Source organism: Megascapheus bottae, chromosome 8, assembly GCF_031878675.1.
Source record: "Megascapheus bottae isolate mThoBot1 chromosome 8, mThoBot2.hap1, whole genome shotgun sequence".
Classification (NCBI taxonomy): domain Eukaryota; kingdom Metazoa; phylum Chordata; class Mammalia; order Rodentia; family Geomyidae; genus Megascapheus; species Megascapheus bottae.
Genome location: NC_143516.1, coordinates 68,246,996 through 68,261,535, shown reverse-complemented (window position 1 = coordinate 68,261,535; position 14,540 = coordinate 68,246,996).

Here is a 14,540-nt window from a genome sequence, read left to right as displayed (position 1 = left end):
GAGCTGCTGCACCCGGCGCGTCCTTGCAGACTGGAGTATGGATGCTCAGTGTGTAGCAAGTGGCCAGAAAATACCACAAGACATCCCACAGGCTAAGCTTATAACAGACCCTTATGCCGGCCTCAGATGTAGAAACAGTGCCAAGAGGCCAAATAGCTCACATGATGAATGAACACATTGGCCCAGGAAGGTTCTGGTAAATGCTTTGTCCTGCCTCTTCCTGGGACGTGTGGGCCATACCTTGGGCCATCCGGGTTGTATGGGATAGGTCAATCCCAGCACCTGATGGGGGAGTGGAGAGATGCAGTTAAACATCACAGAAGGGAGTAGTCAGAAGGGGGGAAGATTGGGAGAAAATGAGGGAGAGGTGACACTTTTCAAAAAGAAATGCTCATTACCTGACTAATGGAACTGTAACCCCTCTGTACATCACTTTACAATAAAAATAAAACAAAGGGACTGGACAGTGTCCAGGATTTCTCCAGCCCAAAACAAACATGCACATTCAGTTTTACTATGAACTGAAACCTGCTCTAAGAGAAGAAAAAGTTTGTAAGGAAAATGCCCCATCTTCATCATCTGTTAGAGCTGTGAGAAGCAGTACGGTACAGCTTAGTGGCCTCTGGGACTCAGGACCCAGGCTCTGGTTGGGCTTTGAATTCCTTCCCCCATTCCGAAGCTCAAAATTTTCTCAAAACAAGCTCAGAACTCAAGGTCCTTCCCCCGTTCCCAACCTTAAAACTTCTACGGGATCATTACTTCCTCTTGCCCCATATGAGAGGTCTGGACATATGTGCAGTCACGTGTGCCCACTGCAGATCTCTCAGAGGACTGCCTCTGCACTGAAGTCTTCCATATCCTGGTTTTCTTTTTTGGTCCTTAACATTTTTTTTTAAATTGTAGGTTATGGAGCTTGAACTCTGGGTCTGGGCACTGTCCCTGAGCTCTTCAGCTCAAGGATAGCACCCTACCACTGGAGCCACAGTGCCACTTCCGGTTTCCTGGTGGTTCATTGGAGATGAGAGTCTCACAGGGACTTTTCTCCCCAGACTGGCTTTGAACAATGATCCTTGGAGTTCAGCCTCCTGAGTAGCTAGGATTATAGGTGTGAGCCACCAGCACCTGGCTTTGGTCCCCAATTTCTTTTTTTAAAAAATATTGTCTAAAAAGTGTTCTTTATAAAAGCCAGACTTGGTCACACATGCGTGGTATTGCAGCTCCTTAGGAGGCTGAGACAGGAGGATCACCTGAGCTCCGGTGAGTGTGGTGAGCTGGGCAAGACAATAGGGCCCATCTCAAAACCCACACGTGTTCCTAGGTTCCATTGCTCTATGAAGTTTAATAGCATGTTAGTTCCATCCAAGCCTTCTCAAACATCACGACTCTGAGCTTACATGGCACATTTTCAATGTTCTCAGTCTTAGTCCCCACCGCCTGCTCTAACAATGTTCCATAAAGGGATGGCTTATAAACAGCAGAATTGACGTCTCATAGTTCTGGAGCCTGGGAGTTCAACATCGAGGCACCCTCAGATTCAGTGTCTGGGGAGGCTCTGTTCTCTTGGTGACAGGTTTGTCCTCTAGGAAGCTCTCTGGGGAGTGTGGAGGAGATCCCCAATTCCAAGGGAATGGTTTCACGCACATTTCCTGCTCACCTCTCAATGGTCATGGTCTAACATATTCATGTAAAATATGAGGTCCAAGAAAACGAGTTTTGGAATAGGACACAAAGTAAAAATGCATGAGTTCTGTTTGGCTACTGTTCATCTGTGTAGGTCTGGGTGTGCATGAGTGTGTTCCCAGATGTGTGCACATATGCGTGTCTGCATGTTTTTGCAATTGCCTGTGTTTCTTGGTGGAATGAAGTTTTTCATCACGTCCTCTGATTGTCTCATCTTCAATTCTCTTGCAGGACACAGGGGGTGTTTATGGGTATGCACATCTAACAACATGCAAGGATGTAGTACTAGAATAGACTGCAGAGATGAGATGGGGACACTTAGGAATATCAAGATGCAAAAATGACTCATCCAGTAATAGGCGGTGGTTCTGCATTCACCCGTGTCTCCTAAAAGCTCTGTGTCCAGGGATGGTGGGGTGAAGGGTGTGGTATAACCCTGCAAACCATTGATGAGAACCAGAGTCCCATGGCTCACAGGGGAGGTTGAGGAAGAGGATCCCATAAATGTCTCCTACTTCCTTCACAATGGAGAATGCAGACGTCATGGATACTGGCAGCCGTATTCCAGGGCTATCCTCAGCCAAGTCAAGTGTCCTGAGATAGTGAAGGCACCCTGTTCTCTTGCTGTTTTCCAAATTCAGCTGATTTCATCCTCAGCTGATCCCAGGGGATCAGGGGGCAGCACCTGCTTGGTTAGAGCAGGCCTTGACCCTGACCCCAACCTTGGAACTTTCAGCCATTTTCCTGGAAGGAGCACAAGTGTTACCTGTACACCACAATGGGTAGTCTAGTCTTCTACTCCTGGTTCACCTGACACCCCCAGTGCTATGGATCCGCACCCTGGTGTATGCACATCAGATGAGAACACCAACTTTCAAATGTGGCAGGTGAAGAGCCACTCTGGTTCAGCTATTGTGGATCTCAAGCTGCCATTGGCTGAGACAGAGCCACCTCGAGTGCTCACAGCAGTCCATGAGCCACCAAATGACATGCTTATAGTGGATCCTGAGCTGGCAATGTCTGTGTCTCCCAAAACAGAGCAACTTCAGCTGTGGCAGAAGCTGAGCAACCACTGGATCTGGAGCTGGCTGTGCTAACTTTGGTGGTCATGGCAGCACAAGAGGAGCCTGCACAGCTTCCAGTGAATCTGCATCTCCAGATTTGCCCATGTCACTGGAGGCTGATTGAACTTGTCTCTGCTCCCCTGGCTGCTGTGGAGATCTAGCAGGCTCTGCCCACTTTAGCAGGGATGAGCTCCTGCAGACATAGCCCAGCCTGGCCCCAGCCCAAGTCTGGAGGGATAAATTCTGCGTGGATGCAAACACAGTTCTTTCCTAAGAACATGCTGAGATCTCCAGACCACCAGCTGTGCCACCAAAACCTTCCTTCATCTGTTCCTGAAAAATATCAATTGTTCTTCCATTGAGTCTCCTCTTTCAATGTTTGATATGTAACTTGAAGTGTTTTTTTTCCCACAAATGTTCAGTGATTATTCTTTTGAATTGTATAATTCAGGAGTACTAAGGTTATATTCTACAATCACCCAGGTGAGCTACCTGCAGACTGAAGTTCCATGCAGAGAAATGGTCCATCTGTTTCAGAGGAAGTGGAAAGTCCCCAGTACACAGGGTATTTCTTACCCTGGCACCTCTCTTTCTGTGGCAATGTGGGGTGTTTGGCTGAGGTCCAACCCATCACTTAGTCAAACCCAGACTGACACAGTGATTCTGAATGAGGCCTGAGGGATGGGGTGGTGGCCAGTTGCGTCCCCATCTCGATCCTCCTATGGGTGTCCTGGTTTGGGATGTCTCACCTTCTTCTCCCCCAAATGTACGGGGTTCTAGATCCATGCCCCTGCTTTACATGGAGCACAGGACCACTGAGTGATGTCAGGCCATGCATATGGATCCCCTGGACACCACCGCACTACATGGCATCAAGCCAAGTTTCCAGGGCACTCATGGGCCAAGAGGAATCCATGTGGAATCAGCTGTTCACTGGCATTGTCCCCGAATGCAACAGTGAGGGGGGGCGGGGCACCATGTGCATGCACACTCAGAGCTTACACACACATGCATTTATATGCACACAGGTTCACACATTCACACACATGTTTGCAACATAAACTTAATCCTTAGCTTTTTTTTTGGTGGGGGGTTGTGCGGCTTGAACTCTGGGTCTGGGCACTGTCTCTGAGCTCTTTAGCTTGAAGCTATTGCTCTACCACTTTGTGCCATAGCACTACTTCCAGTTTTCTGGGGGTTAATTGGAAATAGGAGTCTCACAGACTTTTGTGCCCAGGCCGGCTTTGAGCCATGGTCCTCAGATCTTAGCCTCCAGAGTAGCTAGGATTATAGGTATGAGCTGCCAGCACCTGGCTAAATCCTTCTACATGCTCTCTCTCTCTCTCTCTCTCTCTCTCTCTCTCTCTCTCTCTCACACACACACACACACAGGTTCACTCAAATATCTATTTTTTCAAAAATGAAAAAGCACAGAGGGTTGGAGTTGATGGCTTACTCTTCTAATCCTAGATTTGTGGGGGATAGGGCATGAGAGATTGTGGTTCAAGGACAGCCTGGGTGGAAAACTCATGACTTAAGTCATAACCTGATCCAGAGACATGCAGCTGTCCTGTCACCTCCATTTTCATGGGAGTCTGAGACTAAGGAAGATTATAGATCCAGGCTGATCTGGGAAGAAAAGTCTGAGAGTCTCCCACTGGACTGTCTGCTCTGAAAGGCCATCTTTGCATCATTCCTGGTTCAGCATCATGTGGTCCCCTCATCCACCAGACTATAGCAGCTCTCTCGCCCTTTCCCCAAACTCTGGCTTTCCTTCTCTCTGGCTGTGAGGGCTTACCAGAGTGCTCCACCATGTCAGACATGGCTGTGAACACCAATTCAGAGACAACATGAAGGCCTTGAAGAAGGAAGAAGGTGTAGAGGAGGCAGAGAATGGAAGACACACCCTGCCAGTGGGAGTGCTGATAAAAATGACACACGGGAGGGTGAGAATGAGGTAGAGGAAGAGAAAGGAAAAGGAGAATAAGGACAGGAAGAAAGAAGAAAGGAGAAGGAAGGTGATGGTGTGGGGAGGGTGGAGAAGAAGTTGAGGCAGCTAAGGCAAACTAGCGCTGAAGATGAGGATGGTGATGGCAAGAAGCAGAAGACTGCTGAGGATGACTAGACAGCAAAAAGGAAATGTTAACTATAATGTCTCTGTAACCTCCTCACCCTCCAGTTCCTGTCTCAGGGTCTACATGTGGTCACCTTGGTGTAGAGAGGCAAGCTTGGCCTCTGCAGGTAATAGCACTAGCTCTCCTCCATACCACCCAACCCCAGCCAGAATTTGCATCAGCGGAGGAAATTATCAACACTTCCAAGACGCTGGGATTTTTCTTTAAAAAGTAAAGTTAAAATAAATGTTTAGGGGCTGGGAATGTGGCCTAGTAGAAGAATGCTCACCTAGCATGCACAAAGCCCTGGGTTCGATTCCTTGATACCACATACACAGAAAAAGCCGGAAGTAGTGCTGTTTTTCAAGTGGCAAAGTGCTAGCCTTGAGAAGAAAAGTGTCCAAGGACAGTGTCCAGGCCCTGAGTTCAAGCCCTAGGATTGGCAAAGAAGAAAAAATTTTAAAAGGGATGCTTCTTATTTTTGTTTTTGTTCGGTTGTGGGGTTTGAACTCAAGTGACTTGGATACTGTCTGAGCTCTTTTGCTCAAGACTAGCACTCTCAAACTTTCAGCCACAGTGCCGATTTTGCTGTTTTCTGGTGCTGAATTGGTGATGATAATCCCACGACTTTTCTGCCTGGGCTGGCTTTGAACCATGAGTCTCAGATCTCAGTTTCTTGAATAGCTAGGATTATAGGTATGAGCCACCAAATTACCATGATGAAATTTGTATTTTTTAATTTATATTTTATATGTTTGTTCATACTGTTAGGGGTCAGCCATTTTTCATGCTCTCAGATGAGCAGGCCAGTCTTAGAGCATTCTGACCTACTTCTAACTCCTTAGGGTATGACCATGTTCATTGTAACCTCAAAGGAGAAAAAATTGTAAAACAAACAACCAAAACAACAAAAAACAATCTGAACATTCCAGTTTTGTGTATGTATGTACCTAGTTGTGCTATATAGTAGTTGATTTGTATGAGGTGGTTATAAAGGCAAAGATTGGAAATGGACCCAGGCTCAAGTGATAGAGTGCTGGCTGTGAGCGCTAAAAGTTCAGGGACTGCATCCAGACCCTCAGTTCAAGGCCCCAGAACTGGAACCCACTCCTGTGCCCCCCCGCACCTCCAAAGCCAAAAGACCAAAGGTTTTTCTTTTCTATTTATTTCTTGCCAATCTTGGGGCTTGAACTCTTGACCTGGGTGCTGAGATTTTGTGCTCAAAGCTAGCCTTCTATCTCTTGAGCCCAGCTCCACTTCCAGCTCCTTTGTTTTTGTAGTTTAATGAAAATAAGAGTCTCTAAGAGTCAGACTCTCCTGTCTGGGCTGGATTCAGACTGTGATTCTCACATCTCACCCTCCTGAATGGCTAGAAAAACAGGCCTGTGCCACAGGTACCTGGCAAGAGAGTTCCTTCTTTATTCTCCCTTTCCCTCCTTCCTTCCCTCCCTCCCTCCCTCCCTTCCTTTTCTGCGTATGAAGTTGCTGTTTATTTTTATTTGATATATGTGTGAAACTGCAGCAAATGTGAATGTGGTGTGTGCCTGTCATTACCTACTACATAGTCTAAAATAGTCTGAAGTAAGTCCCGAGATGAAGCCAAACCTGCCTCAACAGATAAACAAATGAAAAAAGCAGGTGTAGGGATATGGCTGTCTAGTAAGTGCAAAGGCCTGAGTTCAAATCCTAGTACTGGGGAAAAAAACAAACTAGGAATGATTGTGCAATCCCAGTTACAGGAGACACTGTCAGGACAAATGAAACTTTTGACTAGCAGTATTTTCCAGATTCAAGATTGTTCTATTAATAAAAGTACTTTGAAATCAGGGCATGTGGCTCACATCTGTAATCCTAGCTACTTAGGAGTCTGAGATCTGAGGTTCACAGTCCCCTGGGCAGGAAAGTCTGTGAGATTCTTATGTCCAGTTATCCACCAAAAGGCCAGAACTGGAACTGTGTCTTAAGTGGTAGAGGCCTTGAGTTCAAGCCTCAGGACTGCCGCAGGCATGTGCCCACATACTTGTACTTAGAGCCAAGCACTGATAGTTTGTTTTTATTATCCTAAGTTGAAATCTGAGGATTGTGGTTAAAAAAGAATATGGTTTAAGATCTATCCTTTTAAATAGGAAAGCCATAAATGTTATAAGTAGTAAAATAATTATTGATGACATGAATTTTATATTTTTTTCAGTAAGGCCACACACACACACACACACACACACACACACACGCCTGTTTGTCATCTCTATATATGTGTGCACAATAGATTGGAATATGAGGTTTCTAATATTTTAAGGGAGAGCCTCAAACATAATGAAATGATGCTGAAAATAAAAATTACTGCTGTTTGTAAAAGAAACATACTTGGGAAATGTGTGTGGTTCAGATTTTAAGGGGTTCACAAATTGTGGGTAAGAAAGAATTTCGCACACATTTCGGTTTAGTTTATTTCTTCTTAACAAATTGCTAGCCATGATTAAAAATAAATCACATAATAAAGTTTCTTTGAACACCATTTAAAGACCTGCTAGACATTCTCACTGCCTCCTTTCTCTTTAAAGAAACTTTTTAATTTTACTCTACTATAAATGCATACAAATTGGCACTACATTTTTGGATTGTAAGTGAAAAGATCTGATGAATCTCCTGACCAGTACTGGCAGTAATCTATTTTCCAGACTCAAGATTCTTCTATTAATAAAAAGAAATCAGAAATGAGCACCATTGGCTCATATCCGCAATTCTAGCTTATTCAGGAGGCTGAGATAGAAGGATTGTGGTTCAAATCCAGTCCGAGCAAGGAAGTCTGAAATACCAGTCCAGGAATTGGAGCGATGAGAGTGGGACTGGTTCAGAAAAGCACATGTGAGGACTAGAAAAGGCTTAGACCCTGAGATAATCTAGCCCAACATTTTTTAAATCACAGGCAAAGATGACAGAATCTTCATCTTCACTCCTCCCGGAATGCATCATTCTTTTTTTTTGATGGGTCATGGGACTTGAACTCTAGGCCTGGGCACTGTCTCTGAGCTCTTCAGCTCAAGGCTACTACCCACCCGTAAGCCAAGCCCTACTTCCCATTTTCTAGAGTTTAATTGGAGATGAGAGTCTCAGATCCTTTTGTGCCCGGTCTGGCTTTGAACCTTGATCCTCAGATCTCAGCCTTCTAGTAGCTAGGATTACAGGTGTGAGCCACCACGCCCAGCTTGAAAGCTTCATTCTATTTCAGAAAACTCTGGCTTCTAGGGAAACTTCTAAGAAAACTGTCTTCTGTTGCGTCCATCCACATAATTCTGGTTCAGTCTATTGTCATTCTAGCCAAATGTCTTATCTGTTTACCTACACCTGACTTCCAACCATTGAAAGACAACAGGACTTGATTTTCATGGAATGGGTTCTTTTATCCACCTGGCTCAGGAGCCATTCAAGGGACAGAAGAGATGTACAAGAGAAAAGAAACAGTGGGAAGAAATAAAGGTTTGTCCAACCTGCCTCTCCCTCCTCCACTGTCCCATTAGTCAGAACCAGATGTGCTGGTTGAGCCAGCCAGATGTTGCTTCCCACTCATCTCCTCCCTGCGGCATCCGTTGTCATTAGCATCCTGCAGATATGATCCAACCACCACTCGGCCCTCACAGAGTTTTACTGCTTTAGTGACACGTGTGCATATATAAAGCTTATACAATGTCCTCAAAACCATAGAGGGATAAGCAAAACTTGTTTCACAATTAAGCATTTAACAGGACATTAGCCCTGACCATTCTTGTCAAAATGGCAGAAGTAGCTGTGAAGGTCACTTGAATCCACCCCTTCCTGTGCATTGCATTAGAAGTGTGTTTGTCAAAAAATCAGGTCACAAGTTCAATGTGAGAGCTAAGGCAGAGAGAGGGCTTAGACCTTGCCACCAGGATTCCCACCCCCCTAATGCGCTCACCAAGCTGCCAACATACCTGGTGGCTGACAGTGCTGACTGGCTGACGATGGAGCTGATGGGCTAATTGTGCTGGCTGCCCAGGATAACATGGATTTTTTGTAACTCACCATTTACCATTAGTCAGAGGAGGCACATTCAACATTTAGCTCTGGGGGCTTTTGCTGGTGATTCTTACAGGGTGTGTGTGTGTGTGTGTGTGTGTGTGTGTGTGTGTGTGTGACAGTGGGACAGGAGAGAGGGAGAGATTTTAGGCATTAGATAATGTTTGTGCTGTAGAACTACTTCATGGGTTTCAGAACAAATAACATTGCTGGATATATATAAATAATATATATGTATATTATTTTGCTTTGGTGATGGTCCTGGGACTTGATCTCAGGGCCCAAAGACTATTCCTGAGCAGTTTTTTCCTTAGGCTGGTGCTCTACTACTTGAAGCCACAGCTCCATGTCTGGCTTTTTGGAGATGAGTCTCATAGACTTTCCTGCTTATGCTGGCTTTGAACCACAATCCTTAGAAAATCATAATCATCAGGTTTTTTTTTTTTTTTTTTTTTTGCCAGTCCTGGGCTTGAGCTCAGGGCCTGAGCACTGTCCTTGGACTTTCTCAAGGCTAGAGCTCTACCACTTGAGCCTCAGCACCACTTCCGGCTTTTTTCTATGTATGTGGTACCGAGGAATCGAACCCGGGTCTTCATGCATACTAGGCAAGCACTTTAACCACTAGGCCAAACTCCCCGGCAATCATCAGTTTTTTAAAATCATATTAAATGATATATTTGATCTTGTTTACTTCCTCCTGCCTTGTATACCTTTATTTTTTTTGGTTGGTTGTGGGGCTTGAACTCTGGGCCTGGGTACTGTCCCAGAGCTCTTCAGCTAAAGGCTAGTGCTCTACCTCTTGAGCCACAGCACCACTTCCGGTTTTCTGGTGGTTAATTGGCGATGAGTCTCACGGACTTCCATGACTGGGCTGGCTTTGAACCATGATTCTCAGGTTTCATCCTCCTGAGATCTATGATCTCTTCATCACTTCATAGACACAAATTAGAATGAATAATACTCTCCCTTGAGCTACATACCAGCGGTCATTGGAAGATATGGATATGCCCTCTATGCTATTCATGTATTCAATTAAAATGAGTCATAAAAATAAATGCATCTTCATTCCAACATATGATGTCAAAACCAGAACTCATTCTGTGAGTAGCAAAATATTTTCCCTTAAAAATGTGTTGTTTGAACCCAACTCCAATGGCATTATGTCATGCCACAACATTCAGTCATGTTGGCCTTTTCTCTTTATCTTTGCATTCTTCCCTGAATTATAATAAGCCTTTTAATGTTTTTTGTTTTTCCAAGCTGGTGTTTCCCAATTTGACATGATTTTTTCCTGAAAATAAATACTTTCTTGGAAGCTAAGACCAATGTCTTGTGAATGAGTCTTGTAGTGTTGATCTTAGGTTTTATTTATCATTTATTTATTTTTTCAATTGTGGGACTTGAACTCTGGGCCTGGGTCTTGTCCTTGAGCTCTTCAGTTGAAGGCTACTACCCTGCCCCTTGAGCCGCAGCACCACATCTGGTTTTCTGGTGGTTAATTGGAGATAAGCATCTCACAGATTTAAGTGCTGCAGCTGACTTTGAACCATGATTCTCAGATCTCAGCGTCTGAGTAACTAGGATTATAGGTGTGAGCCAGGTTGCTCAGCTTAGGTTTTATTTTAAACCTTTTTGTAAGTCTGTCGGCGTTTTCTTCTGTGGTGACATAAGAGGTAATTGAGTATGTGTAAATTCTTTTAACCTTTGTTGGAGACCATTGCTTTCAGCCTCCTGAGGAAGTAAGATTATAAGAGGGCACCTGGCAGCTCGCTAATGAGTCAGTACTTGTTGACCAGGAAGTTTCTTTGCATTTGTTGATTTGTTTCTTCCGTGCCTGTGGATAGAGTGGATCACTAGATTTCTTCCAGGTTTGTTTGCTGCTTTTGCAGATGACCTTTACTGTGATTGGCTGCTTAAGGATATAAATCGTGTGGGGTTTGCGGGGAAGAGAGAAGAAGGGAGAAAAGACAGAGAAGGGAGAGGAGACAGGAGAGAGGCAGAAAAGAAAGGAGAGGGAAATAAATGACCTCTGCTTGCAGCAATTTGAGTCTGTGATTATTCCCGACTCCAAAGTGACATGTTGCGGCGGGCAGCGATACCCTTCACTGAAAGGAGAGAATTGAGTGGTAGAAGATACATCTATTTTTTTCTTTTGAAATTATTTTTAAGTCTGGTGCTAGTGGCTCACAGCTATAATCCTAGCTACTCAGGAAGCCGAGATCTGAAGAACTCAGCTCAAAGCCAGACAAAGTGGGAAAGTTTATGAGACTCTTATCTTCAACTAACCACCAAAAAGTCAGAAGTTGAGCTGTGGTTCAAATGGTAGAGATCTATTCTTGACCCTAAAATCTCTGGGATGGCACCTAGGCCCTGAGTTCAAGCCCCAAGACTAGCGTACAAAAACTTATCTTTAAGGGTTTCAGTTCAACATGTCAGTTTGTGAGTATAATGCATCTTTTATTGATGGTTAATTTTGTTACTTATTATTTTAAAGCAGTTGTGCAGAGGGGTTTCAACTCCACAAGTGAGATATGAGTGTAGTGCATCTTGATCAGTCGTCCTCTCCCAGCTTTCCCAAGCTCACCAGTCCACTCCCATCACCTGCTTCTCTCCTCATAACTGCATGTTGAATATTATGATTGCATTTTCCTGCCCTTTCTCTCTCCAGTCCTTCAGCCCCTTCCTCTGATCTCACTCTTCTGTGGACAACAATGTTTCAGGTTTCGAGTGTTCACTTTGTGAAACTGCCTTTGTTTGAAGCATATGTCATACTTTTAAGTCAATGTTTGTATATCTGCTAGTCTATGGAACTAAATAACTTCTCTGTATGAGAGGAAAAACATGGGCCTTTGTCTCTCTGATACTAGTTTCACTTAACATGAATTTTTGCAAGTCCATACATTTTCCTGCAAATGACATATTATTCTTCTTGATAAATGAGTAAAATTCCATTTTATATATAGATATATCTATATATTACATATATAAGCAATATGTATGATATATTTTAATATTAATCTTTTGAAAAATGTCTACAATATATAATGTCAAATGCTTATACCACAAATTTCTTTAAAAATTTACATCAGTATTAAAAATAATACCATACTACCACAAAGCTGGGAGTTTGGCCTAGTGGTAGAGTGCTTGCCTAGCATGCATGAAGACCCAGGTTTGATTCCTCGTACAACATACATAGAAAAAAGCTGGAAGTGGTGCTGTGGCTCAAGCGGTAGAGCTTTAGCCTGGAGAAAAGTCCAAGAACAGTGGTCAGGCCCTGAGTTCATGCCCCGACTGGCAAAAAATAGCATGCTTATTTATTATATATTATTTACAAGATGTAATATATGATATTACAGCATGTTACAGTGAAGGTGTTGAGGTCATCTACCTTTTTTCCAGGTCTGTGAAATGATGAAATTATTATTATCATTATTGTTATTATAAAGGTGATATACAGAGAGGATACAGTTACATAAGTCATTGAGTACATCCTGTTTGAATAATGTCACCCTTTCTCTCTCCCAGTGCTTCCCTCTTATCCTACCAACAAGTTGTATGGTTTATTTTCAACATAGACAATTGCTGCATTTGCTCGCACTTTGTCTCTCCATTCTTGTGCCTCTCTTTGTCCTCCCCCCCAACAGATAAATAAACACGATGAAATTATTTCCTTCCTTCCTTCTTTTTTTTAAAGGAATAATATTTATAGATTTATTTTTAATTATTTGGAAATAGTAATAATATGTTCAGTTATATAAGGCTGTTTCCATTCAGTATGTCAATTCTTGAGTACAATGTATATTGATTACAGTCACCCATTTTGTCTTTTTCCATCTGCTGAAGTTATAATAGAAAGTAGGCCACTTGTTTTTTTATTTGGGAGAGTTGTGAATCTGTCTAAAATATTTGAGTTTTTATTACCCAGAAAAATTCTTGCTTCTTCTCTCATAGGTCTTTGAATCAAAAGGCATTTACTATCTTTTATCTTATGCATAATCCTGTGATAGTTATCATAAGAGATACACATTTTTCCTTCTGTTCTTGCAACTAAATTTGACCATAAGTGAGGTTAGTTTTGTATAGAATTTGGCTTTTATTATACTTAGTACGATGAGTTATTTATTACCTGTGGTTAATTGGAGATAGAGTCTCACAGACTTTTTTTTTTGCCCAGGGTTGGCTTTGAACCATGATTGTCAGATCTCAGCCCCCTGAGTAGCTAGTATTACAGGTGTGAGCCACAGTTGCTGGGCTCTCTTTCTTTTATCTTCTTTCTCTTTTAATACTGGAGTTTGAACTACGAGCCTTTTGCTAGCTAATAAAGTCATGCCCCTAATCCCTTTTCACATTATCTTTTGAATATTGTCTCTCTTTTTATTTCCCTGACCAGCCTGGGTCATAGTCTTTCTTCTTATGTCTCCCATGTATATGGAATTACAGTTGTGAATTATCATTCCAGCTTATTTGGTTGAGAGGGGGTCTTGCTAACTCTTAATTTGTACTGACCTGGTAACATAATCTGTCTCTCAATTAGCTGAGATTACAGGGCTACAGCTACCATGTTTAGTTCTTCCTTATAGCCCTTTAGTGTGCTTTTCCAGTCATTATTCAGAGCCCTTGCTTGTCTCTGTGTTCCTCTTCAGCAGCAGTTCTGAACTCATGATAAACAAGGGCTTGTTGTAGCCACTCCAGGGATCCTGAGACCTGGGAATCAGAAAGTATAAGACATTGGGTCTTTTGCTAGGTGTTGATGGCTCACATCTGTAATCCTAGCTACTTAGGAGGCTGAGATCTGGAAGGTTGCAATTTCATGCCAGCCAGAGCCAAAACATTCATGAGACTCCTGCAATTAACCAGCAAAATGCCAAACATTAGGCTGAAGATGTGGGACTCTTTTCTCCAATTAACTACTAGAAAATGGTTGCTTTGGCTTAAGGGGTAGGGCAGTAGCCTTGAGCTGAAGATATCCCAGAGTTCAAGTCCCATGAACAACAGCAACAACAACAACAAAGGAAGACTTTCCTTCATTTGTCTAACATCTGGAAATGCTGACAGCATCTTGCTATGAACAGGATGGTAATAGTTCCAGCTGTGTGACCATGTTTGCCATCTCAGAGTCACACTGCAGAGATGTCCCTTGTGTTAAGTGCAAGCTCCATGGTAGCAGACTCTTAGCCTCTTGGTTAGAATGGGCCAGGTACATGGTCAGTGCTCAGAGGACGAATATCAACGAGTGGCAACTACTTTCTGAGACTAGCTCATAGAAATATAGACCTCTAACCTTTTACACATCATTTATGCATGTTGGGAAAAAGCAAAACATACCTAGGCTTGGCCCTCTGGGGCTGAAACACTCATATAATATATACAGACCTGGGCTTGAAATCAGGCCTCACACATGCTAGCCAATAAGTCTATGACTTGAGCCTCAGTCTCAGCCCTTTTGCTTTCTCAGATAGGGTCTTTTACTTTTTTCCTGGGATGATCTGTAATCCTCCAATCTCCGTGTTCTAAGTGGCTGGGATGTACAAGTCTGAGCCACCAGACCCATTTTGAGAAATATTTTTGAGGAAGGTGGAACCACTTAATAAAAGGCATAGAATCAAGACAGAGCTTGTATCAATACAAACAAAAGAATTGTCAG